Consider the following 27,424-nt stretch of genomic DNA (forward strand, 5'->3'; position numbering starts at 1 on the left):
CAGTAAGGTGTGCAGGGAAGTGGAAAGATGCAGTCTAAAATCCTATGTTTGGTCTCAGTCTTTACACAGCCTATGACCCTGGCTGTGACATTCACAAGTGTTTCTCAGCTATTTTTACCCACATAGGTGAGACAGAAGGCTGGAGTGAGATGGAGTTGATATTTCCCTTCCCCTGGGTCATACCCCTTCCCCTAGGTTATACCCTAGGATCTGGAATAACCCAAATGTGTTAGGCTCTGGTGAAACAGTGTCCTTTGAGGGCAGTCCTTTGTTAAGGAGAGCAAAGTGCTCTAGATTTACTTTAAAATGACTCCTATTCCTCTTCTCTTACCAGAAAGTGTGAGGCATTTTTTCCCTGATCTTCACAAGGCCTTAATGTGAGGTGTTGTATTTATCTGTCTAGAAGTTAGTCTATGTTTACTATTTTCTGTAGCTGTCATGTTAGAGGCTACATTCCCTCTAGTGTCCTTGTTTTTGTCTCCACTGTTGTCTTTGGGTTTCTGAGAACACTTCTGAGAACCTGATGGGGTTCCTAGAGTCAAAACTTATGAAAGGGCACTCTGCCTTCCCAAGTGAAAAGCTCAGGCCTCCAGGAGATTTTCTTCTCCCAAGCTAATCTAGACTCAGTCTTGTAGCCATTAGTCAATTACCCTTTAAGCATTACTATCAGGTCTGGCAGTGTATTCCGCAACCTGTAAACAGTATTCCCTGCGTTTGCTTGCCTCTCTTGTTTTGCAGGCAGTGGTTTTCCCTGTAATATCAATTCTCTAATGAATCTTAGAAGAGTTATTAACTTTCAGTTTGTTCAGCTTATATTATTGCGAGGATTTCTACAACCAAGCAGCTTGGCTTTAAAATCTATTTTGAAACTTGTTTTACCTTCTCTCTCATCTTAGACTTAAAATGTACTTTGAAACTCTTTGTTTCCCTCCCTTCCCACCAGGCACTCTTTTGCACTGCACTTGCTTATCTAAATATATGCTTGCTTGGAAATTTCAGGGGATAACCTTGAAATAAACCATGCAGGAAGACCAAGCAGCAGAATTCTCCCCAGCTAAGGATTACTTCAAGGCAATTAATCTACAACCTGGCCATTGTTAAGATGGTGCCAGCCCACACTCTAGTTGGACAATAACTCAAGGTAGCCATCGGAACAAGACACAGAAACCCTGTACCCTGCCCCACTCCCACATACTTCTGATGCCAAGTTTCTCTTCTTAAACCCACTCACTTGCCTACAATTTTGAAATTGTTTTGGACAATTTCAAAGACAATGGAAATGGCATGAGCCTGGCCATTTCCCAACTGCTAGCATTTGAATAAAGTTGCATTACTTTCACCACACCTCACTTTTTGTATTTTGCATTTCAAGCAGCAAGCAGCCAGACCTGAGTTCAACTACAAATTTGGTGACCTGTGTGAAGAGCTGTGCTTTCAGAATGGTTTAGCCTCCCCATGTGAAGAACTGTCTGCCTGGTTTCCAACAAATAGAGTAACTGGCTATGGCAGTGTGCCAGGGCTTACCCACTCATGCTACCAGGCGGAGTGACAGTTGCTCATAAATTCCAGCTACTTGTGGCTAGCTGATTCCGTGGCTGAAACTCCATGGAGCTCCTCAGCAGCTACCAAGAGGCTTTTGTCTTGGGGATCTTCCCATCTTCCTCCTTCACCCTACCCCCAGTGGCATCAGCTGCATATAATGCTGTACTGGTGCAGGAAAAATGACATCTGGGAAATCGATGGGCTTCAAGGCTTGGTAAGTCACCCAATGCACCTAGGAATCCTCTATCTCTGCCATGTGAACTTTTTTTGCTGTTTGGACCTAGTGTGGGTCATTCATAGTGCCATTTTTGGCTTGTATGCCACTTGGATTTTGCATGAGTCATCTGTCATGCCTTTTGGGCTTGGGACAAGATTTTAGAACTTCTCTCAATTTTTCCCTTTGTGGGAATTGGTTTAGGAGTACTCTAATTGAATTTAATTGTGTTTGTGTCTGCATTTGGATTTATGTCTGTTTCTATTTCTCTTTCTAAAAGTGATTGGTATGATCTTTATCCCATCTGCAGGTTCAGGTCCCATCAGAAAAAAATGAGCCTGATTTTCTGAAAGCAGCAAGGTAGGTCATGCCTCTCCTTGTTAGGAAAAGAACAGGTCTTACCATCCTGGCTCCTGATTTTGTTACCCTCTTTAGGACTTCAAAGTATTCCCCACACTTGTGTTACAGTTGGTGGGAGAGGAAGAGGAAATGTGTGAGCTTTCCTGCAGGCAATCTAGATGGGCCTGGAATCCTGCTGGTTGCTCTCTGTGTCACTTTAGGTAAGAAAACAGGATCCATAGCACCTGGGTCCAGTCCCTGCATGATCCTCACTCTAACCCATTTTCTTTTTGTTTGCTTAATTTGTCACCTTGTCTGTTGTCACTCTGTCTCATTTCACTGGGATTGCCAGGTCCGTAGGACTTAGACCTGGTATAAGACTGAATTATTAGGAAGGGCTGTGCAGACCATTGCTAACCCCTGGCCTACTTAAGGAACTCTGTCTTTGAAGTCTCTGGCTGTTGAGGCCATGTGGCAAAGCTTATACAAGCATTGCCCACTGAGACTGCAAATGGCATTATATACACAAGGAGTTCCAGACTAGGGGAGTTCATCCAGCCCCTGGGCCTTTGATTGAGGAGGAACTCAATATAGAGACAAAATTCGTGGCAACGTTTCCACTCCAACTGAAAACTCCCTGGGGCATATCCTGGCCAATTGGAAGGCCTGTAAAAATAAGCCTATGACTAGAAAGAAAATGATTTCTTATTATAATACCATCTGGCCTCTGTATAGGCTAGATGATGATGTGTATTGGCCTCTAAACTGAAGACTTCAATATTGTACCCTATTACAATTGGAGTTGTTCTGTCAGAGGTTTGAGAAATGGGAAGAAATATCTTATGTCCAGGCTTTCGTGTTATTACATAACCAGGACACATGTCATGAGAGGTGAGAGCAGATTGCTAGCTATCCAAAGAGACGAGAAGAAAGCCCTTTTCAAGTCAAACACAGAAATCAGGAAAAGGATGGTGAGGAGATGGGCCTCTTAAATGCTTTCAATCCCCTTCCTCCAGCCCAAGCCACTTAAGCAGCCACTCCAGCCTAAGCTGCCTTGGTGCCACCACTGGAGGCCCTGGACTAGGAAGGAGGGGCAACTGCCCTACCTCAGTAGAATGAAGGAATTGGAATGTTCTTCCCCTCCAAGACCTGACAGGGCATCCAATGGGCCTTACTGTGACTAGGGCAGGGCAATATCCAATGAAAGAATACCCACCCAACCACTCATTGGTGGAATAAAACAACAGGGCAGGCTGCTGGATATTATTGGACTTACAGCTTGTTCTCTGCCTCTGACTTGCTAAATTAGAAAAGCTCCAATCCACCCTCTAGAGATGACCCAGAGAAAATAACTAATCTCTTTGCCTGTGTCTTTGCTACCCACCAGCCCCCATTACAGGCCCTGTTAAACATGCTTTTGACTGTGGATGAGAGAAGGCTGGTGATAGATAAGGTAAATGAGGAGGCTCAGCACCTATATCAGAAAAATTCCAACAGAATTCCCAACCCCACATGGACAACTCCATTTTTGGATCTCAATTGGGACCCCAAAAATGGGGACATGGCCTAGCTGGATCATTATAAGACATGTATCCTGGAAGGACTTAAAAAGGAGGTGTCAAAACAGAAGAATCTGAGTAAAACTCTGGCAGCTATCCAAAAGAAAAATGAAGACCCATCTGATTTCTTACAGCTCATTTACAAAGCTTACAGTAAATATACAGATATTATATACAGATATAAACTAAGAGGCTCCCAAAAATTTGAGAATGATAAACATGACTTTCATTCAACAGAGTACCTCTGTCATAAAGAAGAAACTAGGGAAACAAGACAGGGCACTTGGAATAAACCCTCTGCATTAGGTTGCTCTTGCATTGCTATGAAGGAATACCTGAGACTGGGTAATTTACAAAGAAAAGAGGTTTCATTGGCTCATCCTTCCGTAGGCTGTACGAGCATGGCACTGGCATCTGCTGGCTTCTGGGGAGGCCTCAGGGAGCTTTTACTCATGGCACAAGGTGAAGCAGCAGCAGGCACATCAACACAGTGAAAGCAGGAGCAAGAGAGAGGTGGTAACTGCCACACACTTTAAACAACCAGATTATGTAAGAGCTCATTCTCTACCACAAGGACAGCACCAAGCCATGAAGGATTCGCTCCCATGACCCAAGCACCTCCCAATAGGCCCCACTTCCAACACTGTGGATTACATCTCTATATGAGATTTGGAGGGGACATCCAAGCCACATCACTCTCCTAGTTGCTTGATATTGCCTTCAGGGTATACAATACCAGGGAAACTAAAAGGCTAAAGCCAGCCACAATATATTTGAAAACTTTGGAGAAAAACTCATGCCAGACAAAAGAAGGGAGATGAAGTGGTCAGAGCATGGCCTTGGGTAGCAACCAATGTGCCAATTGTAAGGAAGGAGGCCACTGGAGATCTGACTGCCCCTAAACTAAAGAAAAGACAAAAGAAGGGGTTGCTAAGAATGCAGTTTGAAGTAGATGGTAGAACAGTACTATGCTTCCAATAATTAATGACAGTGCCTCTAAATCTTTCAGAGCCAGTTAAAATTTCCCCAAAGGATCCCTGGGTACAACAACAGTGGGGCACAAGCTGATTGATTTTCTTGTTGTTATGGGCACATATTATTCAGTTTTAAACACCCCAGAAGGAAAAAGCACAAAAGCAACAGTACTTGTGATGGGGGTTGCAAGCAGAATGCAGCAAAAGGTTTTCTTACAACCATTAGAATGCTAACTGGGGGATTTGCAGTTGAGGCACAGCTTCCTTTCTATGCTGGAATCCCCTATGCCATTGCTGGAATGAAACTTGCTTTGTAAATCAAATTCTTAAGTGACTTTTTCCCCAGAAAAGCAGCAGTTACACCTACAGGTCCCACCAAAACAAGCATTGCAGCTGCAGATACTACTCACTAATCCCAACAAAGAGAAGAAATCATTCCTCTGGAAAGCAACAAATGAGTGAGTAACTGCATATGGGCAGACAAAACCCTTGGCCAAGCTAAGAATGTGCTGCCTGTACATATAGAAATAAAAGAAGGAGTCAAAATACCTTGGAAAAAACAATATCCATTAAAATGAGAAGGCTTTGATGAGATTCAGCCTGTATTGCAAAAATTTATTTAAAAATGGGCTGATTCAACCCTGCAGATCTCCATATAACACTCCTCTACTGCCTATGAAAAATCCCCGCTTGAATGAATACCCTTTTATACAGAATTTAAGAGCTATTAATGAAATTGTCCAGTATATTCATCTGACTGCACCTAATACATACACCCTATTCACTGCCATTCCCAGAAACTATGGATGGTTTTCAGAATTGGACTTAAAGGATGCCTTCTTTGCATCCCATTTGAAGAAAAGGCCCAACAGCTATTTATATTTAAATGACAAGACCCAGAAACTAAAGCAACTTTTCAGCACTGTTGGATGGTGTTACTTCAAGGTTTTAAAAACCTGCCCACTCTTTCTAGTGAAATACTGGCAAGAAACTTAAAAAATTTGCAATTAGATGAGGAAGTTCTGCTACAGTATATAGATGGCTTGCTGCTAAAGCTCAAGCTATGATAAATGCCTGGCCAACACCATCTTGGTTTTAAACCACCTGGCACAATGTAGATATAAAGTGTCTCCTCAGAAGGCCCAAATCTGTAAACAAAAAGTGACATACCTAGGGTTTCCATTAAAACAGGGAAAAAGAAGCCTGATTTCAGACAGGAAACCAGGCAATAGCAGCCATAAAGGCCCCTGAAAACAGGAGGCAATTGTGGGGATTCTTGGGTATGGCAGGCTTTTGCCAAATTTTGATCCCCAGCTTCAGACTTGTGGCTAAGCCCCTCTATGAAACCCTGAAAAGATTAGACTTGAAAACCCTGCACTGGATAGCAGAATGTCAACAGACATTCAACACTGTATTAAAGAAAATCTAGTGTCAGCCCTGGATCTGGGATTGCCAAATCCCCAGAAGCCATTCAAGCTTTATGTACATGAAAAGCAGAATATAGGGCTAGGAATGCTATTCCAAATGTTGGGGGATACCTCACAACCTAGAGCACATTTTTCTAAACAATTGGATCAAATGACTGAAGAATGGGTCCCTTATCTCTGGGCAGTGGCTGCCACCTGTAAAATTCCACAGGAAGCAGAAAAGTTTACCCTAGGACAGTCCATCACCATATTTGTGCCTCATCAGGTGCTAACTTTGCTAGAAAAGAAGTGAGGCTACTGGCTTACTGCAGAGGAAATGGGTAAATAAATTAGGTCATCTTCTGGATGACCTAAATGTCACCTTATAAACCACCACAGCCTTAAACCCAGCCACCTTGCTTCCAGCCACTGATCCTGATCAAGAATTGAAACACAATTGTCTAGAAATCCTTAATGTGGCTTACTCTAAGAGGTGGACCTGTCAGATCGATTGATGATCACTCCAGACTGGGAGCTCTACACTGGTGGAAGCAGCTTCATAGAAGATAGACACCAAGCCAGGTATGTGATGGTGACCACAGGTAAGGTAATAGAGGCTCATGCCCTTCCTGCTAGCACTACAGCACAAAAAGCTGAGCTGATTGCTCTCACCAGAGCTTTAGAATTGTCCCAGAGGAAGTGAGTAAACACTTACATTGGCCCCAAATAGGTCTTTATGATGGTATATGCCCATGGGCTATTTGGAAAGAACAAGTCCTCTTGGCCTCAGGAAATAAGAACATTAAGCATCTAGTGGAAATCCTTGCCCTGCTGGAAGCAGTCACTCCACCTGCTCAAGTCACCATAATGCAATGCCCAGGGCATCAAAAAGGGAACCAAGCAGCCAACAAAGACACATATTTGGCTGCCTGGGAAGCACAGGTGCTTGAGGGCTGTCATACCTCTTTGGACTTACCAGACTCGAGCCTTGCTATACTGAGGAGGATGAAGAGTGTGCCCACGATTGAGGGTTAACTAATGCAGACCCTAGTTCATCTTGGAAGACTACACTCATGGGATCTTTGGCTCCAGAGACTTTGGTTTGTTCAATTCTCAAACATTTACATGAAGGAACCCACTATGATACCCTAGTTGACTTAATACAGCCCTACCTCAGAGGGCCACACATTTGGAGAACCATCCAGAAAATCACACAAGGATTCTACCTGTGTGCAAAAAGTAATCCCAAAACTGAACATAGTCCACCCAAGAAAGGAGTACAACACCAAAGGCTGAGTCCATATAAAGACTGGCAGGTTGACTTCACACAGAGGCCCAGAGCCAGTGAAAACTATAAATTTCTACTTAGTATTTGTAGACATGTTCTCAGGATAGATTGAAGGATACTCCCACTGAGTCTGTAAAGGCCATAGAAGTAGCAAAAGCTTTGCTAAATGAAATAACTCCTCGTTTTGCACTTCCTTGCTCTGTACAAAGTGACAGTGGTTCTTCTTTTGTTTCCGAGGTTACCGGGAAGACAAGTCAAGCATTACAGATGAAATGGAAATTGCATTCATCATGGTGTCCATAGTCAATAGGAACGACAGAAAAAATAAACCAAACTTTGAAAAAGGTAGTGGCTAATCTCCATCAGGAAATGGATTTAAGTTGGGAAAGGGTCATACCCATTGCCTTTATCAGAGTAGTGCCCTGAAGCAGTCTAGGGTTAACCCCTTTAAAAATTATTTATAGGTGATCCTTCCAAAACTCCTCCCTGGGAATCCCACCTTCAGTCTAGTAGGTGAACCAAGAATGAAACAACATAAACAACAATTAGGGCAGACATTACTAACTATGCATCAGTTTTCCCTTTCCAGGTCCGCATATCCCACAGACAAGCCTCTTCACCCTTTCTACCCAGGAGATAAAGTGCTGCTGAAGTCTTGGGAAAACAAAGGACAAGACCAACAGCTGCTGAAAAGTGGACAGGATATCAATGAACTGCTAACCACCCACTCATTAGTGAAGCTGTCTGGCGTTAAGCCATGGATATATCATACTCAGGTGAAGGCTGTCCCTTCTCCACCTCAGATAACCAACCTGCCTGGACCTGTGAATCAGAGAGAGACCTAAATTGTTTCTTTAAAAGAATCTTGACAATAAGTAGAAACTTCTTTCTTTGCTCTCATAATATAGAGCTCTTATTAGTTTTTATCATAATAAATACGTTTTTTGTGCTCACTAAAACTAATAATTTTTTTGCTGTAGTAGGCACAGCACTATGCACAGTTTACAATAAGAAAATTTGCTGAATCTGTGGTCAATAACTTTTTTCCAACACCTCTGGCCTGCCTTAGTAGGTTTTACCTATGCAGGGAAATGACTGGCAGTATCTGAAAACATTCATTAAAATTCTGAAACAATATGCCGGGCACTGTAGCTCACGCTTATAATCCCAACACTTTGGGAGGACAAGGTGGGAAAACTGCTTGAGCCCCAGAGTTCAAGTGCAGCCTGTGCAACATGGCAAGACCCCGTCTCCACAAAAAAAATTTAAAAATTAGCCAGGCAAGGTGGTGCATGCCAGCTGTTGTCCCAGCTACTCAGGAACCTAAGGCAGGAGCCTAAGGCTCCCTGAGCCAGGGAGGTTGAGGTTTCAGTGAGCTATAGTCACATCACTGCACTTCAGCCTAGGTGACAGAGTGAGACCCTGACTCAAAAAACAAAAATTTTTAAACAATAGGGTGGTGTGATGGCTTACACAACCAGGAGCAATGTGATCAACTGGCCAATTAATAAAACTCTCAGTGATTCCAGACATGGGAAGCCTTGCTCAATGAATATCACATGAGAATATGTGAATAGCTATAACCAATCTGCAACTAAGTCCTAAGATAAAATCTAGCAATTCTCACTGTAAAGAAGTTTTTCTTCATATTTGGGATGGTTTCATTTGGTTGACATCAACTGCAGGGCAGTTGAGTCAAGTAGCTCCTCTATACTGGAAGCATCAAAATGACACTTGTGGCTCCTCACCCAATCTTATTTGAATAATGAGCTTGATTTCCCAAGAACACTGTCAGCATACCATAGTTTTGCAAGCCATAGATTTGTTTGCCACAGATTGGTCTCAGTGTTCCGGCTTAAACTGGTATTATTCCAACAGCACTGAATGGCTGTGTGGCCCTAATCTCTCACCTTGCTTGCCAATTGGAATGACTAGAACAGTGTACTTTAGGTTTCCCATGGGTGCAAGGGCAATGGAAAAAGTACATTCACAAATTTGCTAATCCCCCACACCTAATTAAGACATGGACCAGATCCATTTCTCACTGGCATGACTATTTGGCTTCAATCCTTATGCCATTAGCAGGGATTGAAGATGTCATCCAATATGTAGAAACCCTTGCAAATTATACCCAGTGGGTTCTCAATGACAGCCTCCAAAGTATCTCCTTAGTAAACTCTGGGATGACCTACATGCAAGAAGCTGTTCTGAAGAACTGCACGGCTTTGGATATCTTTGCTGCACAAAGGGGACCTTGTGTCTTGTGCCATTATTAAAACTGAATATTGTATATATATTCCAGGTAACTAAGGGAACATTTCTATCCTTCTAGGATACACACAAACAGATTAATGCTATGTCTGACCCTATGATGTCACTAGACCAATGGCTATCTTATTTGTTTGGGCCTGGAACTTCTTGGTGGAAAAAGCTGCTCATAATTCTAGCGATGATTTTAGAAATAGGTGTGCTTCTTTGCCGGGGATTATACTATTGCCATACATTCTGTATGAATGTGAGGGCTCCTGAGCCCTCCAACAGATCTCTCCTATAAGTCCAGGTATTCAGGAATATTTTCAAATCCACGTAGACTGGTTACATTCCCTGAACATCTCCATCCAGGAGGAAGTAGCTAGATTGAATACATCACCCACCTTCTAAAGAAATAAAATGGAAGTTGACAGTGGGGAGTTGTAATTGAGTGGCTTGACTTTAAAATGCATTTTAAAAATTATTTTTCCTTCTCTCTAATCTTAGCCTTCAAATGTACTTTGAAACTGTTTCTCTCCTTTCTCACCAGGCAGTCCCTTGCACTGCATTCATGTATCTAATTAAGTGCTTGCTTAGAAATTCCAGGAGCTAATCTTGAAATAAAACAGGCAGGAAGAGCCAGCAGCAGAATTCTCTCTCCCCATCTAAGGGTTACCCATAGCAATTAATCTACAACCTGGCCATTGTTAAGATGGTGCCAGCCCACACTCCAGGTGGACAATTTCCTACGATAGCCATCAGAACCAGACACAGACACCCTGTACGCTGCCCCACACCTGCATACCTCTCATGCCAAGTTTCTCTTCTGAAACTCACTCGCTTACCTACAGTTTTGAAATGGCTTATGGAGGCATAAGCCCGGCCATTTCCCAACTTCCAGCATTTGAATAAAGTTGCTTTCCCTTCACCACATCTCACTTCTTGTATTTTGGCTTTCCAGTGATGGGCAGCTGGACTTGAGTTCAGTTACATTTCTATTTCTGGCTCAGACCTCTCTCCACCCTCTTTCACTGACATCTCAAATTGAACATGCTTCAAACTTAACTCTTGATATTTCTCCCCAGAATCTGTTCTGCCCACAGTGTTCTCCATTTAATTTATTTTTGTTGTTCCAACCAAAAACTCTGAAACCATTCTTTACTCTTTTATTTTTCTCAGATATCACACAAATTAATCAAGAAATCTTTCGGATTATTTTAAAAAACATATCCAAAATGGACCATTTATCACGTCTGTTGCCACTAGCCTGATGTGAGTGGCCAGTATCAGTCTTGTTGACATTTCTTTAGTAGCCTCTTAACTGATATATCTGACTATATTTTTGCCACCTTCCCCACCCTCATCACCATACTCTCATAGAGTCTATTCTTGACACTGTAGCCAGGTTCCTGTATAAAAACATTTCATATGGTAAAGATGGCTGTATTAGTTTCTTTTCACACTGCTGATAAAGACATACCTAAGACTGGGCAATTTACAAAAGAAAGAGGTTTAATGGACTCACAGTTCCACGTGGCTAGGGAGGCCTCACAATTCATGGCAGAAGGCAAAAGGCACTTTTTCCATGGCAGCAGCAAGAGACAGAATGACAGCCAAGTGAAGCAGGTTTCCCCCTCTCAAACCATCAAATCTCATGGACATATTCACTAGCAGGAGAACAGTATGGGAGAATCCTCCCACATGGTTCAATTATCTCCCCATGGGTCCATCCCACAGTATGTGAGAATTATGGGAGTAAAATTCAAGATGTTATTTCGGTGTGGACACAGCCAAACCGTATGATTCTGCCCCTGGCCCCTCCCAAATCTCATGTCCTCACATTCCGAAACCAATCATGCCTTTCCAACGGTCCCCCAAAGTCTTAACTCATTTCAGCATTAACTTAAAAGTCCACAGTCCAAAGTCTCACCTGAAACAAGGCAAGTCCCTTCTGCCTATGAGCTGTAAAATCAAAAGCAAGTTACTTCCTAGATACAATATGGGGCTACAGGCATTGGGTAAACACACCAGTTCCAAATGGGAGAAACTGGCCAAGACAAAGGGACTACAGGCCTCATGCAAGTCCAAAATCCAATGGGGCAGTCACATCTTTTCTTTTTTTTTTTTTTTTTTTTTTTTTAGAGACGGAGTCTTGCTCTGTCGCCCAGGCTGGCTGGAGTGCAGTGGAGCAATCTCGGCTCACTGCAAGCTCTGCCTCCCAGGTTCACGCCATTCTCCTGCTTCAGCCTCCCGAGTAGCTGGGACTACAGGTAGATGCCACCTTGCCTGGCTAATTTTTTGTATTTTTAGTAGAGACGGGGTTTCACCGTATTAGCCAGGATGGCCTCGATCTCCTGACCTTGTGATCCACCCGCCTCAGCCTCCCAAAGTGCTAGGATTACAGGCATGAGCCACCACTCCCGGCCATGGGGCAGTCAAATCTTAATGCTCCAAAATGATCTTCTTTGACTCCATGTCTCACATCCAGGTCACACTGATTCAAGAGGTAGGCTCCCATGGTCTTGGGCAGCTCTGCCTCTGTGGCTTCACATGGTACAGCCTCCCTCCTGGCTGCGTTCACAGGCTGGTGTTGAGTGTCTGTAGCTTTTCCAGGCACACAGTGCAAGCTGTCAGTGGATCTACCATTCTGGGGTCTAGAGGATGGTGGCCCTCTTCTCACAGCTCCACTAGGCAGTGCCCCAGTAGACACTCTGTGTGGGGGCTCTGACCCCACATTTCCCTTCTGCACTGCCCTAGCACAGGTTCTCCATGAGAGCCCTGCCCCTGTGGCAAACTTCTGCCTGAACATCCAGGCATTTCCATATATCCTCTGAAATCTAGGCGGAAGTTCCCAAACCTCAATTCTTGACTTCTGTGCACCTGCAGGCTCAACACCATATGGAAGCTGCAAGGCTTGTTGCTTGAACCCTCTGACATCATGGCCCCAGCTACACCTTGGCCACTTTTAGACTGGAGTGGCTGAGATAAAGGCATCAAGTCCCTGTACTGCACATAGCACAGGGACCCTGGGCCAGGTCCACGAAACGACTTTTCCCTCCTATTTTCCAGGCTGTGATGGGAAGGGCTGCAATGAAGACCTCTAATATGTCCTGGAGACTTTTTCCCCATTGTCTTGGGAATTAACATTCAGCTTCTTGTTACTTATGCAAATTTCTGCTGCTGGCTTGAATTTCTGCTCAGAAAATGGTATTTTCTTTTCTATTGCGTTGTCAGGCTGCAAATTTTCCAAACTTTTATACTCTGCTTCCTTTATAAACCTGAATGCTTTTAACAGCACCCAAGTCACATCTTGAATCCCTTGATGCTTAGAACTTTCTTCTCCTGCATACCCTAAATCATCTCTCTCAAATTCAGCTTCCAGAAATCTAGGACAGGGGCAAAATGCCACCAGTCTCTGTGCTAAAACATAACAAGTGTCACATTTGCTCCAGTTCCCAACAAGTTCCTCGTCTCCATCTGAGATGACCTCAGCCTTGACCTTATCGTTCATATCACTATCAGCATTTTGGTCAAGGCCATTCAACAAGTCTCTAGGAAGTTCCAAACTTTCCCACATTTTCCCATCATCTTCTGAGCCCTCCAAACTATTCCAACCTCTGTCTGTTACCCAGTTCCAAAGTTGTTTCCACATTTTCAGGTATCTTTTCAGCAGCACCCCACTGTACTGGTACCAGTTTACTGTATTAGTCTGCTTTCACTCTGGTGATAAAGACATATCTGGGACTGGGCAATTTACGAAAGAAAGAGATTTAATGGACTTACAGGCTAGGGAGGCCTCACAATCATGGTGGAAGGCAAAAGGTACTTCTTACATGATGGAGGCAGGAGAGACAATGAGAGCTGAGCAAAACAGACTTCATATTTCCCATTATCAAACCATCAGATCTCATGAGACTTATTCATGACCAGGAGAACAGTATGAGAAAAACCACCCCCATGATTCAATTATCTCCCACAGGGTCCCTCCCACAACACATGGGAATTATGGGAATACAATTCAAAATGAGATTTGAGTGAGGATACAGCCAACCCAAATCAATGGCAATTCTTCACAAAATAATCTATGAATTTAATGCAATTTTAGTTAAAATTTCACATAGCTTATTTATGGAAAGCTTATCAAAAAATTTCATAGAAATATAAAATTCCCAAGAATAGCTGAGATGGTTAATACTAGATGTCAATTTGATTGGATTGAAGGATGCCTAGATAGCCGGAAAAGTATTGTTTATGGGTGTATCTGTTAGGATTTTGTCAGAGAAGATTGACATTTGAGTCAGTGGACTAGGAGAGGGAGACCAACTCTCAATGTGGGTGGGCATCATCCAATCAACTGCTAGCACAGCTAGAACAAAGCAGACAGAAGAAGGTGGAATGAGCTGGCTTGCTGAGTCTTCTGGCTTTCATCTTTCTCCCATGCTGGCTGCTTCCTTCCTGCCCTTGGACATCAGACTCCAGGTTCTTCTAACTTTGAACTCTTGGACTTACACCAGTGGTTTGTCAAGGGCTCTCGGACCTTTGCTCACAGACTGAAAGCTGCCCTGTTGGCTTCCCTGTTTACGAATCTTTTGGACTTGGACTATGCCACTCCCAACTTCTTTCTTCCTCAGCTTGCAGACAGTCTAATGTGGGACTTCACCTTATGATCGTGTTAGCCAATTCTCCCTAATAAACTCCCTTTTATATATACATATATCCCATTTGTTCTGTCCCTCTAGAGAACCCTGACTAATACAGATTTTAGCCAAGGATATCTTGAAGAAACAGAAAGAGGAAGAGAAGGGGGAGGACAAAGAGGTGGAGGAAAAGTAGGGGGCAGGGGAATGCAGCAATGATTGAGGAGAAAAAAATGGGAAAGAAGGAAGGAAGGAAGGAAGGAAGGAAGGAAGGAAGGAAGGAAGGAAGGAAGGGAAGGAAGATTGCCAGCCATCATTCCAGAGGTCACAAGATATGCTACTTCCCCAATTACTCCTGCAGAATACATCACTATTACAGAACCTAAAATTGGCTTTTGAGATATCTTTTCAGATTTTTTGCATGCCTGACACATATGATGACTCAACCTGGACCCACCTGCTGCTTCTGAGGCCCCACCCAGAAGTGATTCAGAGCAAAGGAGAATCATTTCCCATACTCCTATGATTGCACCCCCCAACCAATCAGCAACAGGCATCCATTGTCTAGCCATCCCCACCCCGTTCCACAAACTACCTTTGAAAAACTCCTAACCTACAAGCTTTCAATGAGATTGATTTGAGTAATAACTCCATCTCCCATATGGTGTAGCCAGAGTCATGTCTATTAAATTATTTATTTACTGCAATGCCATGGTCTTTGTGCAGTGTGCAGCAAGAACCTGTTGGGCAGTTACATTATATAGATCAATAAAAAAGATAAGTGTTTCTGTCAAAAACAACTTTCTGAAAGTTTAGGAGAGACCTCAAAAACTCAAGTCCCTGAAATGTACTGTCAAATTGAACATAAAATACAGCAAAAAAAAAAAAAAACACTGAGATAATTCTGCAATAATTTCTACATGTGCACATTTTCAGGAAATTTCTTACAAAAGTCAAACTGAATGCAAAAAACCAGTGGCTTATGCAAAAGACGATGGCATAGGAATTTGATTAGTGTTGGCCCAATGTATTAAGTGACTTTGCATTTACAAATTAGTGTCTTTATGCTATATTCTTATAATTCTTCAATTTAACTATCTTTGGATTATCCAACCTCAAATTCTAACTGTATTGGGTAAAACCATTGCACTTACATGCACAAGTATTTATCGTACCATAGTCGTAACAAGAAGCTGGATTCAAAATTAATGAAATGCCTCTATACCATAACAGTAAAAAGGATCAGAGTTATATGCAGTATGAGGAAAATATATCCAAAATAAATTGCTAATTAGAAGCCAAAAAACTTTGTAAAATATTATATAGAACATGTCTCCAATTTTTTATTTGGAGAAAATGGTGTTCAAATATAGAAGGAACAAAAGAAAATTAAATAGAATAAAAGATTGAAAAAATGAATCGAACTATAAATAGTGGTTTGTCTTGTTCCTATTTCTTTTCTTTTGATGTGCTTTACTCTGTAAATATAGCCTGAGTACCCCTTATCCAAAATGTATGGGAACAGAAATGTTTTGGATTTCAGATGTTTTCAGATTTTGGAATTTTTGCATTATACGTACTCACTGGTGGAACAAAAGCAAGCAGTATTTTCTCTGGACATTATGTTGAAGCTCAAAAAATTTTGGATTTTGCAGCATTTTGGATTCTCAGTTTTGGAATGATAATCTAGTGTATGATTTATTTTTAAAAAATTACTATTTGTTTTTAAATAATCCACACCCATTTATAATCCAACTTGCCCTTTTTGGTTTTTCTAAAAATGCTTTATACAACAGATATTCTATTTGTGTCAAACTAATGAAATACATTTCAAATAAATGATATTTTCTTTCTCTACCCTCTTTGCCTCTGGAGACTAATCCCAGAGCACTAAGTTGTATGGCAGGGATTTAGACTTTAAACAACCTGTCAGTCATTTAAATTGCTGATTAATTTTGGCTTGGCACCACTTATGATCTTAGATCAAGTGTTTGATGAAATAATCAGTCATCTGTGCCTGCTTTGAAAAATTAGCACGCATGTTTATTTGTCAAAATGTCAAAGTGAGTCTAATTTTTAAGTACTGTCCTGTGCAGCATATGTCAACATTTCTCAACATGAAGAGGGTAATTCTCTCCAGGCAACAACCATGACTCTTGTAGCAAGACCACCTCTGTAAACTTTCCTCACATATTTTTCATTAGAAAAGCTACGTAGAGCTAGAGCTACAGACTGGGGAAATTAGTTCTTCAAAGTTTTTTTGTTTTTTTTTGAGACGGAGTCTCTCGCTCTGTCGCCCAGGCTGGAGTGCAGTGGCGCGATCTTGGCTCACTGCAAGCTCCGCCTCCCGGGTTCGCGCCATTCTCCTGTAGGCGCCTGCCACCACGCCCTGCTAATTTTTGTATTTTTAGTAGAGATGGGGTTTCAGCGTGTTAGCCAGGATGGTCTCGATCTCCTGACCTCGTGATCCACCCGCCTCGGCCTCCCAAAGTGCTGGGATTACAGGCATGAGCCACCGCGCCCGGCCCAAAGTTTTTATCAGTACCCATATTAAAACTAAACTTTTTTTCCTTTTTTGTTTAAAGAAAGAGCTATGGACTTTCATTTATTTCATAGAGTTATTAAATGGAAAGCAAAGTCTATTCTAGGTGTTGGGAAAATAATCCAGGAGTTATTCCTATGGGAAAGGGTGCTGAGAAATTTGATATCATACCAATTCAGTATTTATGCATTAATATTTATTGAGATCACTATGTGTGTAAAACTTTATCTCTAAAATTACAGAGAACGACAATGACAGAAGAACACAGAATTGGCAGTCACAAATTACAGTCAATCAATGTCAAACATCAAGGTATTATTACTTGAAAAGAATGAGGTCATTAACCCAAAAACAGTAGAATCTAGGGCTCCATTCACACTTTTCTAATAGAAGATAGAATCTATGTTGATACAATGCATTCTTCTAAGAATAGTTCTATCATAAAACTTATATTTTTATTCAACTATATGTCTGTGGTAAACTAGTAAAAATTTACTATTCTCTTAATTTTGTTACCTGTGTCTTAAATATCCTTTTCTTTTACTTTTTTAAATTTTATTTATTTATTTATTTTATTTTTATTTATTTATTTTTTTTGAGATGGAGTCTTTCTCCCCCAGGCTGGAGTGCAGTGGCACGATCTCGGCTCACTTCAAGCTCCGCCTCCCGGGTTCACGCCATTCTCCTGCCTCAGCCTCTCCGAGTAGCTGGGACTACAGACGCCCGCCAACACGCCCGGCTAATTTTTTGTATTTTTAGTAGAGACAGGGTTTCACCGTGTTAGCCAGGATGGTCTCGATCTCCTGACCTCGTGATTCACCCGCCTCGGCCTCCCAAAGTGCTGGGATTACAGGTGTGAGGCACTACACCCTGCCTTAAATACTCTTTTCATAATAATATATGTAGATAATGTAAAAATGAAGCTAAACAGGAATCGTTAATAATTATTTGAAAATAAATTAATATGCTTCTGTAGAGGAAAACAAAAAGAAATACACTTGAAAAGAAATTATCACTCTCTTGATTGGGAAATGTAATGTCAATCCCAAAAATAAGAGATAGCCATTTCATAGTTTCTAACTTTTGCACATTTTATAAGGAAAATAAACAGGAAAAAGTTGGCTAAGAATGAATATAAAGAGTTGTAAAGTGTCAGCAAGAAGTGACACATAAAGAAGGTTGATTCCATAAATAAATATTTATTAAACACCTATTATGTTGCAGATACCTGAATGACCAGTGAATAAGATAGACACTTTCATGAAATTCACTAACGTAAGCATCAAAAATTACAAATATTCGTCTATGAATATTTGTAATGGCTATCTCTTATTTTGGGGATTGACATTATATTTCCCAATCAAGAGAGTGATAATTTCTTTTCAAGCGTATTTCTTTTTGTTTTCCTCTACAGAAGCATATTAATTTATTTTCAAATAATTATTAACAATTCCTGTTTAGCTTCATTTTTACATTATCTACATATATTATTATGAAAAGGGTATGTTAAATATGTTTTAGCTATATTCCAAAATTTAATGTGTATTTTTATTATCATCTAGTTTAAATATTTTTAGCTTTCCATGTAACTTATTACTTTACCCATGATTCTTTAGAAATAATCTGCTTAATTTCCAAATATTTATAAGTATGTAAATATATGTAATTTTTAATTTTACATATATATGATTTCATAGTGATCAGAAAATATATTTTGCATAATTTCAATCCTTTTAAATTTGTTTAGATATTTGTATGGCCCATACCATGGTCTATCTATCTTCATAAATGAACCATATACCTTGAACTGCAGTTGCTGAGTGAAAGAATTTGATTGTTAATTGGTTGAAGAGGGTGAGGATGAACCAGGGAAATACCACATTTCTTTTCCTGGATGAGATTGCCACTCACAAAAGTAAAAAACAAACAAATAAAAAACATGCAGAAGTAAGATCAAAAGTGTGAGGTGTGGGTGTTAGTGAATTTATGGGGCACATAGGCAAGCATGCTAGAGAAGACAAGATGGTGAGCAGAGATCATACATGTCTTGGATATGCTGAATATCAGCCAACTAAGAAACCCAAGTATGGCCAGTGATAATTCACTATATATTATAGATACATCATTCAGATGAGAAGTTTAAAACAGCAATATTATAAAAAGTAAAGTCAAGCATATCCAAATGGGGCTATACATGTTTAAAACAAAACAAAAACTAAAGCAAGGGAAAGGTTATGTTTTCTGGCTCAAATTTAAAAGTTTTGTTTTTACAATTTATATGACACTGAGCCGTTCTGGCATAATTTTTCTGATCTTTGTCAGTATTGGCATAGAATAGTAAACCACTAAGGGAAAAGAGTTAATGTCAAGTAAACTCTAATAAATTTACAATTTAAACTCAGACAATTATCTGAGTTTAAAAATGTACCTCCAACCTACACACGTACACACACACAAACACACTTTAAAAAAAATGGCAAATCTATTTAGCCAGAGCATCATACTTCCAAAGGCTTTCCATTCTAGAGGTATCAAAAAGCAGAACTCCTCTAATGGAGAAGGTCTTTACTCTCAGAAGAAACAAATAGGGGACTCTGTGAAGGAAGGAGATGTCCACATAGCCATCCAGATGAGTCAATCAGCTCGGTGCTCAGCGGAGCACAGAGGCCACAGGTACACATCTCCAAGTCCCTTACACAAAGGTTATAGAAACTTATCTCTTTAAAATCATGGCTATGAATAATTTTTCCAGGAAAATAAGAAGCATTAGTCATAGCCTACTTAAGCAAATATGCTTAAAGGCCTTGAAATCACAAGGCAATTACTCTGGGCTTGGGAATAGTGACATCTAATTAAAATGTTAAATTAAGTTCAGTAGTGATACCAACTTGTTTACACATTCAAACTAATTTCAGTAAAGTAAATTTAGCCTACAGAGATCATTTACTTTGGCACCATCCATTATAATAAAATTATGAATGAGATTTTGAGATTAAATGATGGCTAGATAACTCCTCAAATTTCCCATTGAAAGATTCATTGAGGGGGAGGAGGAAAGGAGGAGGGGGAAGAGGAGAGGAGGAGAGGAGAGGGGAGAGGAAGGAGAAGAGAAGGAAAGGGAGGATGGACAGGTGGATGAAAACCTGTACACCAAGAAATTGAAACTTTTAACTTCCTTGGCAGGCAGCAATATTCATCAATGCCTTGTCAGGCCTCAGAAAAAATTTCCACTAAACAAAGAATAGTTGAGTTCCTGAAAACAACCTAGCAGAGCCTTACACATACTCCTACCACAGTGATAGAGAACACTCACAGTCCAAAAAGTCCTGGTAGTCAACCTTCATGTACCGCATGCCCCTTTCTAAAGAATTTTTTTTTCTTATCTTCATGGCGAGAGACCTATGCATGCACCAGCTTGAATGTGCTAATCAGTACTAATACTTCGTACTTTTACAACATAGACAGGGCTTATCTTGATCTTTTTGCAAAGGGAACACCAAAATGTGAATTAAAGAATAAATTAAAAACAAAAGAAAACTCAGTACCATTTTAGTGTGGAGATTAAGATACTTGGTAAGAGTGTGAAATTGAATATATTTCTGGGAACTCTGAGGTTGGCGTACTATGTAAAGCGGAGTCACGTGAATCAATGTAGGTAATTCCCAAACACAGAAATAAGTAAACCCAAGGAGGGATATTGTGCTGAGTTCTCCCCACTAGTATTTACCAGTGGAGGAAAATAGTACTGCTGATTCCTGAAAAGAAATCAGAGAGCCCTAGGGCAGTATTAAAGGAAGCTCCATTGAGAGGTTTTTCAATGAGCTAGGATTCTAAGATTGGTAATGCACTGAGGCCAAAGAGACATCATGTGACCAGCTATTTGTAATGAGCTGGTGTGTTGAGTTGAAGACTACACCTCCAAGGTTGAATGGTCCCCAAGATTTCTCTATCCACTGCCTAAGTTAGAGTCTTTACTGGAAAAACTACTACCATCATGCAATCTTACCATATTAACCTCACCTAAAAGTGTGCTTTCCTGTCTGTAGCAGCTGAACTCAGGAAATGCAAATTCCAGTGAGCAATCTCCGCCTTCTTCAGTCCTCAAGTCTGGGAGAAATCCCGTTTCCACTATGGAAAAGAAGAAATTTTAACAAGTTTGGTTCAGGCAGTTACTTGTCAATTCCCTTACTCCATTTAAATATGATTATCTAACTACATAGTGATAGAATGTTCACTCTTTATATAGTATTTATATCTCTTCGAAGATAAATGCATACTCAGTGAAAGATGACTTCTTGGTCTCTGGATATTACCATTCTCCTTAATCAACAGGACTGTATAGCAGGATTGTGTGACTTTTCCGAGTTCAAAATGTTGGTAAGTGGTAGAACTGGTATACAAATTCAGATGCAAAAACCCAAATTCTCAACTACAACTTCAATTATCTTGGTTACCATAGGAATTGGAGTTACAAATAATTCTAATATAGTGTTGCATTTTAATCATTTTGGGGCCTTACAAATTTTACATGTTTTCCTACTTGATGCTTTCTTGATCTTAACAAAAACTGTGATAAGCCTTTTTTTATATATATTTCCACCTTATCTACTACCTTTTTAAAAGTCTCCACATAGAATACTGAGACTAAGAGGGTCTTCAAGTGATACTATTTATCAATATATCCTAAAATATAAGAATATGTTTCATTTTTAAACAGATTCAGATACAGAGACTGAATCTTTTCCTATTCAGCAGAAAGTCATATTATTATTATGTAAGTAAAGTATACTTGTGTATTTCTTCTTATACCAGTATCAATACAAAATACTTGGTCGATGTCAATGCCATCTACACAATACTGTAATCATATGAGAGCCCAACCTTAAGTAAATTTATGGTGTTTATGGGGTTTGTTTTAGGTTATCAAGTTCCTTAATTCTACACAACTTTCACAGATTTACCTTGCAGGTTGCAACACTCTCCTTTATCCTCACTGAAACTTATTTGTTCAGGGCATCCTAACAAACATCCTAAAATTCCAGCCTTTTAGGACAGTCAACTGCCAAGAATGAAATGACTTCATTGTAGAGTAATTAATGTATATCATTCCTTGTCGAAGATATCCTAAGGGATAGTATTATATAAGGTAGACACAATGAGTATGGCCACAATGAGCCACGGAGAATGTTTAGAAGACAGAGTGAAATGTTATGGCTGAATTTTGACAGAGGGATGAAGTTAAGAAAATCCAAAGAATTAATCCCTACCTACAAGTGCAAGCTTTGGAGGACCTCAGATCTCAAAGACAGAGCATAAAAAATCCAAAGAAGCAATAAGAAAATGAATCCATGACTCATTGAAACAGAACTTTAGAAAGGAAAATAGTTCTACTATAAATATGGTCAAATTGTGATACAGTGATAAATATATAGGCCACCACAATCTTTAAATGTTTTACTATTACTTGGCAAAGCAAGATATTCTCATCTTCTTTATTGAGTTTGTTTCCCCCCTCCCTAATTGTAACATTCTTAATTGTACCCACCCATGTTAAATTCTGACCATTGGTTTGATTACTGAAAGAACACTATACTTTTTCTTCCTTCTGTCTTGCACCATGATCTTATTCATCAGGAAAAGTGATTAGATCTCAGGCAAGTGCAGAAGCGCTCTCAAAAGCAAGAAAAAATTACTCTTTGGCTGGATTTTTTTCTCTTCCTCTAAGTCACTTTATGTGTCTGAAAAACAAAACAAGTTTTATTGTTAATAAAACACTGGTCAATAAATTCTCCTCTCTCACTTAAGACTTCCTTGCCCTACTGTGAAAACTATTTTTAATAAGAAGAAGTAAAAACTTGATGTTGGGTTAAACATGTTATTTCCTTTTATTACCAATAGAAGTAATATTGGAAGTGAAACTAAACAGCAAATAGCATGATTTCTACTTTTTTATTCCCTTGTAATTCTGAAGACAATTGTCACACAAGTGGTGTTTTTTCTACTAAGCAAAACATCTTGACTTGTATAAACTCACTAAGAGGCTGTGAATGATTCAAATAAATTATGTTTTTCAGTGCTAAAAAAACATCAATAGCGGGTGAAAGAGGGAAATAAATGGTTGAGGGTATGCACAAGACTGTCCTGTTCAGGAGGCTGGTGGGTGGTTAGACTCATCATAGAGCATCAGAACTAGAAACAAGGCTATGAATAGAGTCAGTAAGTATTTGAATAATATCAAGGGGAAAGGAAAGTAAATCTGTTGTGACAAAGAAAATTCTCTCCAGCCACAGCAGGGATTCATGCATATGTAGGGATAGTTCATACTTGGCATGGTTTACTAGAGAACTGCCTCAATTTCATATCCTCCAAGGGATAAACCCCTTGAGAATCCATGGGTTATTGGAACCTCCTAGGTTTTTCTAGGTATTTTTTTCTCAGCCTGCTGCTGGCCTTTTGCTTCTCTGGTACAGATCAGTTCATTCCATCTGTCTCTCTTCTGTCCTGTATTCAAGCCTTACCTATTTCTCCCAGGGAATGTTCTCCCAGGACAAAGCTTATGAAATCTCAATGACTAAATATTAAAAGTGCCTTTAACCAAAGAAAAGGTTTAAAAAGGTGAGGGAGGAGAGGAGGGAAGGGTGAGAAGGAATATAGAAATGAACCATCTGGGGAAAGAAAGAATTTGGAGAATAAAAAGAAAAAAAGAATAAGAAGTTGTGTAGATACCATGATACACCTTCCCCAAGGGGTATGGGGATGAGGATATGGCCAAAAGTAATTAACCTTTAGGTTTGAGACTGAATTCTTTTTTTTTTTTTTTTTTTTTTTTTTTTTGAGACGGAGTCTCGCTCTGTCGCCCAGGCTGGAGTGCAGTGGCGCGATCTCGGCTCACTGCAAGCTCCGCCTCCCGGGTTCACGCCATTCTCCTGCCTCAGCCTCTCCGAGTAGCTGGGACTACAGGCGCCCGCCACTACGCCCGGCTAATTTTTTGTATTTTTAGTAGAGACAGGGTTTCACCGTGGTCTCGATCTCCTGACCTCGTGATCCGCCCGCCTCGGCCTCCCAAAGTGCTGGGATTACAAGCGTGAGCCACCGCGCCCGGCCGAGACTGAATTCTACTAGTAACCTATTTCTTATCTAAAAGTTTAGAATCACTTCATCAAATCTCGTTGGCATTTTTATTAGAATTTCCATATGAAGTAATATATTTCATTGTTTAAGACCATTTGAGTGGAGTCTTTAGCTCACTGCAGCTGAATAAAGGAACAAAAAAATGTTTTTAAATATATTACAATTTTCCTAACCATTAGTTAGCAAAAGCAAATCCTACATACAAAAGAATCAGTGGGTAGCCTGTCAGGCTTCCAGATCGATTCTTTGAAATTCACTTTTTCCTACTTTTTCCTAATTTCTTCTTCATGGTTGAAGAAAAGAAAAGCTACAATTGTGTCTGTTTAGAGCCTTCTTCACAATTTTAATTGTCCTTCTGACTTGAAGTTTTGCATGGAGAGAGAGAAAATTGACCTACTGCCCCGACAAACGTACTGCTGTGAAATGCTATCTCCTTGGCATGCTCTGGTCATTCTCAATGCTGTTGACAGTTTCTCTTAACTGTTTTCATTGCAAAATAAACTTCAGTAAACCAGCTGTAGTGCCTCCTCTTTGCTGGACCCAAGTGTTCTTAATCCCTAAATTGATACCTTGCTTTCCCCAAGATCTCCCTAATCAGGTGCCCTCCCGATCAGATTTGGTGATAATTTATACTTTGTAATTTCACTTGACTTACTTTTCCCCATCCCAATCCTCTTAAACCACTTCTCCAAATGGATCAAGGTCAGTTCCAAACCTGCACCAGAAGCAGCTTCTTCACTGTCCCTTCAGGATCATCTGTTTCCACTATTTTTTCTACAGCAGTTTGAAAATATATAATAGTTTAAATCTATACTATCTCCATTCTTTACTTCAAGACATGTAATATTCTATGGTAACTATGTTAATGACCATCTAGTATATTAAAATGAGACCCCAACTCAATCTTTCAGCAAATATGTATTGAATACTTTCTGTGTTTTAGACCTTATGTTGAAAAGCACTAAATGTTGAAAATACTATTATCTAAAATTATGCAAAAAATCTACCTTTTCATGACAATAATATGGAATGTCATAGCTTCAACTATGTGTTATTACCTATATTCAACATAAGACTTGTTAAAATGTGCAGACATTACTTGCTTCAGTCATACCTTACTTTCTCTAGTTTGAGATAATTTATTCAATAATTAATGTATTATATTGTGCATAGTTACATATTATTTAGAGCTAATATTTTTCTTTTCTTAGGAAAGTAGAACACTTTACCTATTAATTTAATGATACATGTACCTGTTAAAAAGAAGTAAATATTAATCCTATGATAAGCTAATCTTCTAAAATATACCAACAAGTATTACATCTCTATAAATATATTATCATCTCTAATATCTGGAGTTTTTTCTTTAAAGATTACAAATTATGTGTTTGCTGTCTGGACTGCAGAATTTCTAGTATCATAAAAAGTAAAAGCATCGTTTTATCTCTGCAAATTAGTATCCCTTATTTCTCTGTAAAGGAATTAGGGAAAAATGATTAAAGCATGAGAGTGATCAGCATTCAAATGTGAAAAAGAAAATATCCCATAGCATTTTCCCTTTCTTTCCAATTAATCCTTTAACCTAAATTCCTAGGTTCCATTATGAGAAAACCTTTTCTTGTTCTCTTCTAAGGTCACTTATATAAGCCATCCCACACCCTATCTTTTTTTTGGGGGGGGGAGCGGGACAACAAAGTCTTACTCTGTCACCAGGCTGGAATGCAGTGGCCCAATCTTGGCTCACTACAACCTCCACCTCCCAGGTTCAAGCTATTCTCCTGCCTCAGCCTCCCGAGTAGCTGGGACTACAGGCAGGAACCACCACGCCCAGCTAATTTTTGTATTTTTAGTAGAGACGTGGTTCCACCATGTTGACCAGGATGGTCTCGATCTCCTGACCTTGTGATCCGCCCACCTAAGCCTACCAAAGTGCTGCGATTACAGGCATGAGCCACTGTGCCCGGCCCCACACCACATCTTAATTCCTTGGTCAAGGAAATTATGAGTCACACATGCATTTAAAGCAAAATTCAAGGAATCAAAAGAGAAAAGTTTTTATTTTTCTATTACCTACAACTAAGAATGTAGTAGCTCCTGGTTGTGAGATGTCACATGTTTCTTTGTGGATAGATAATTACAAAAATTATCACTTTGCTTCTGCTGAGAGCTGCCTGCTACCTTAATACACAGTGAAGTGAAAATTTTGTAATTGTCGCTATTTTAAAAGGTGATAATTTAAATAGCTACCCAGAGGCATCATGTGATCCTATCACTTGGCAAGATGTGATACCAGTGCACACCTCAGGATGAATACAGAGGTTGTCATGGCAACACTGAAATTTGGGAACTGCTCAAAAAGCTCTAGTGTTCTTGTGAATCCCAGGAATGCATGTGAATGTGTGGTTTCTACTTGTACGCCTTACTGACGGACCGCCTGGTCAGAGTGTTGTAAGCAAGGTGCAATCAGGTTTACAGCTGTGCCTTTGGTTCTCCTGGCTTACAGCTCTCTGCTCCTTTGACCCACTGGGGCTTTGCATCACTCCCTTCACCACTACTGCTTTGAACACTTGGAAAATATGTACCATCCAGTCAATATCAAGATGGATTTTTAATTTAAGTTTTAGCAGTAGGAAATTTGAAAAAATATATAACAATTTAACCACCAATGCAGTAAAATCTGGAATGTATAAGGAATACAGAAATTGATTCCAAAGTTTACTCTAATTGAAAAATAATTGGCCTCCCCCCACCTTCCCCCAGAGAATGAGGAATACAGGTAAGACGTTTTATGTTGCCATCACATTTTAGAGCTGTGGCCAAAAATGTATTAATTGTTGATCTCACATCTAAACGAATGCATACTTACAAATCAATGTGAATGGCCCTGAAAAGCAAAGATTTAACTTTCTTTGCTCCAAAACAGAAGAGTAAAACACTTCATAGAGGTTCAATTAGCATGACAACATAGTTTATGCACCTTATTTAATAATTTCTAGCTGTTTCCAGAATAAAATTTTACAATGCTTATTTAGAGCTTTTGAGATTATTGATCATATTGAATTTTCTTATCAAACTATCTCCCCAAATACCTCCAAACAAGAAGCCCTGAATGTTGACTAAGAGTAAATGTGTGTGACTACCCTGTTTGATTTTGTTTTATTTATGTCTTCAGAAAACAAAATCAAACAGGGTAGTCACACACATTCATTCCAACAAATCTTGTGGCATACAAAGGTATTATACTAAAATATTTGTATTTTACTACATTGTGCAGTAGTTGATCCTTATTTGGAGAAGGGAAGGCAAGATGCAGACAAATTGGGAAACGTGAACATAAAGGCAAAATAGAGGAGGAGCAATGCTTGAGAAACAGCCTGCTAAGGAGTACAGGGCTGTTGACCATAAGGCCTGGGTGGGGAGTTTCTGGAAATGAGCATAGCGACAGAGGTTTCAACCATGTAATGAAAGGCATGGAAGGTTTTAAGAAAATATGTGATATAATAATATTCATATCTCTGATGTTTATGTGAAAATAGATTGAA

General features: G+C 39.9%; 1 pseudogene; it reads left to right on the forward strand.

Annotated features, from left to right (window-relative positions):
• Window positions 1–19,224: 19,224 nt before the first annotated feature.
• Window positions 19,225–27,424, forward strand: part of LOC105739567 — a 78,904-nt pseudogene continuing 70,704 nt past the window's right edge.

The sequence above is a fragment of the Nomascus leucogenys genome, chromosome 3 (assembly GCF_006542625.1).
Source record: "Nomascus leucogenys isolate Asia chromosome 3, Asia_NLE_v1, whole genome shotgun sequence".
Classification (NCBI taxonomy): domain Eukaryota; kingdom Metazoa; phylum Chordata; class Mammalia; order Primates; family Hylobatidae; genus Nomascus; species Nomascus leucogenys.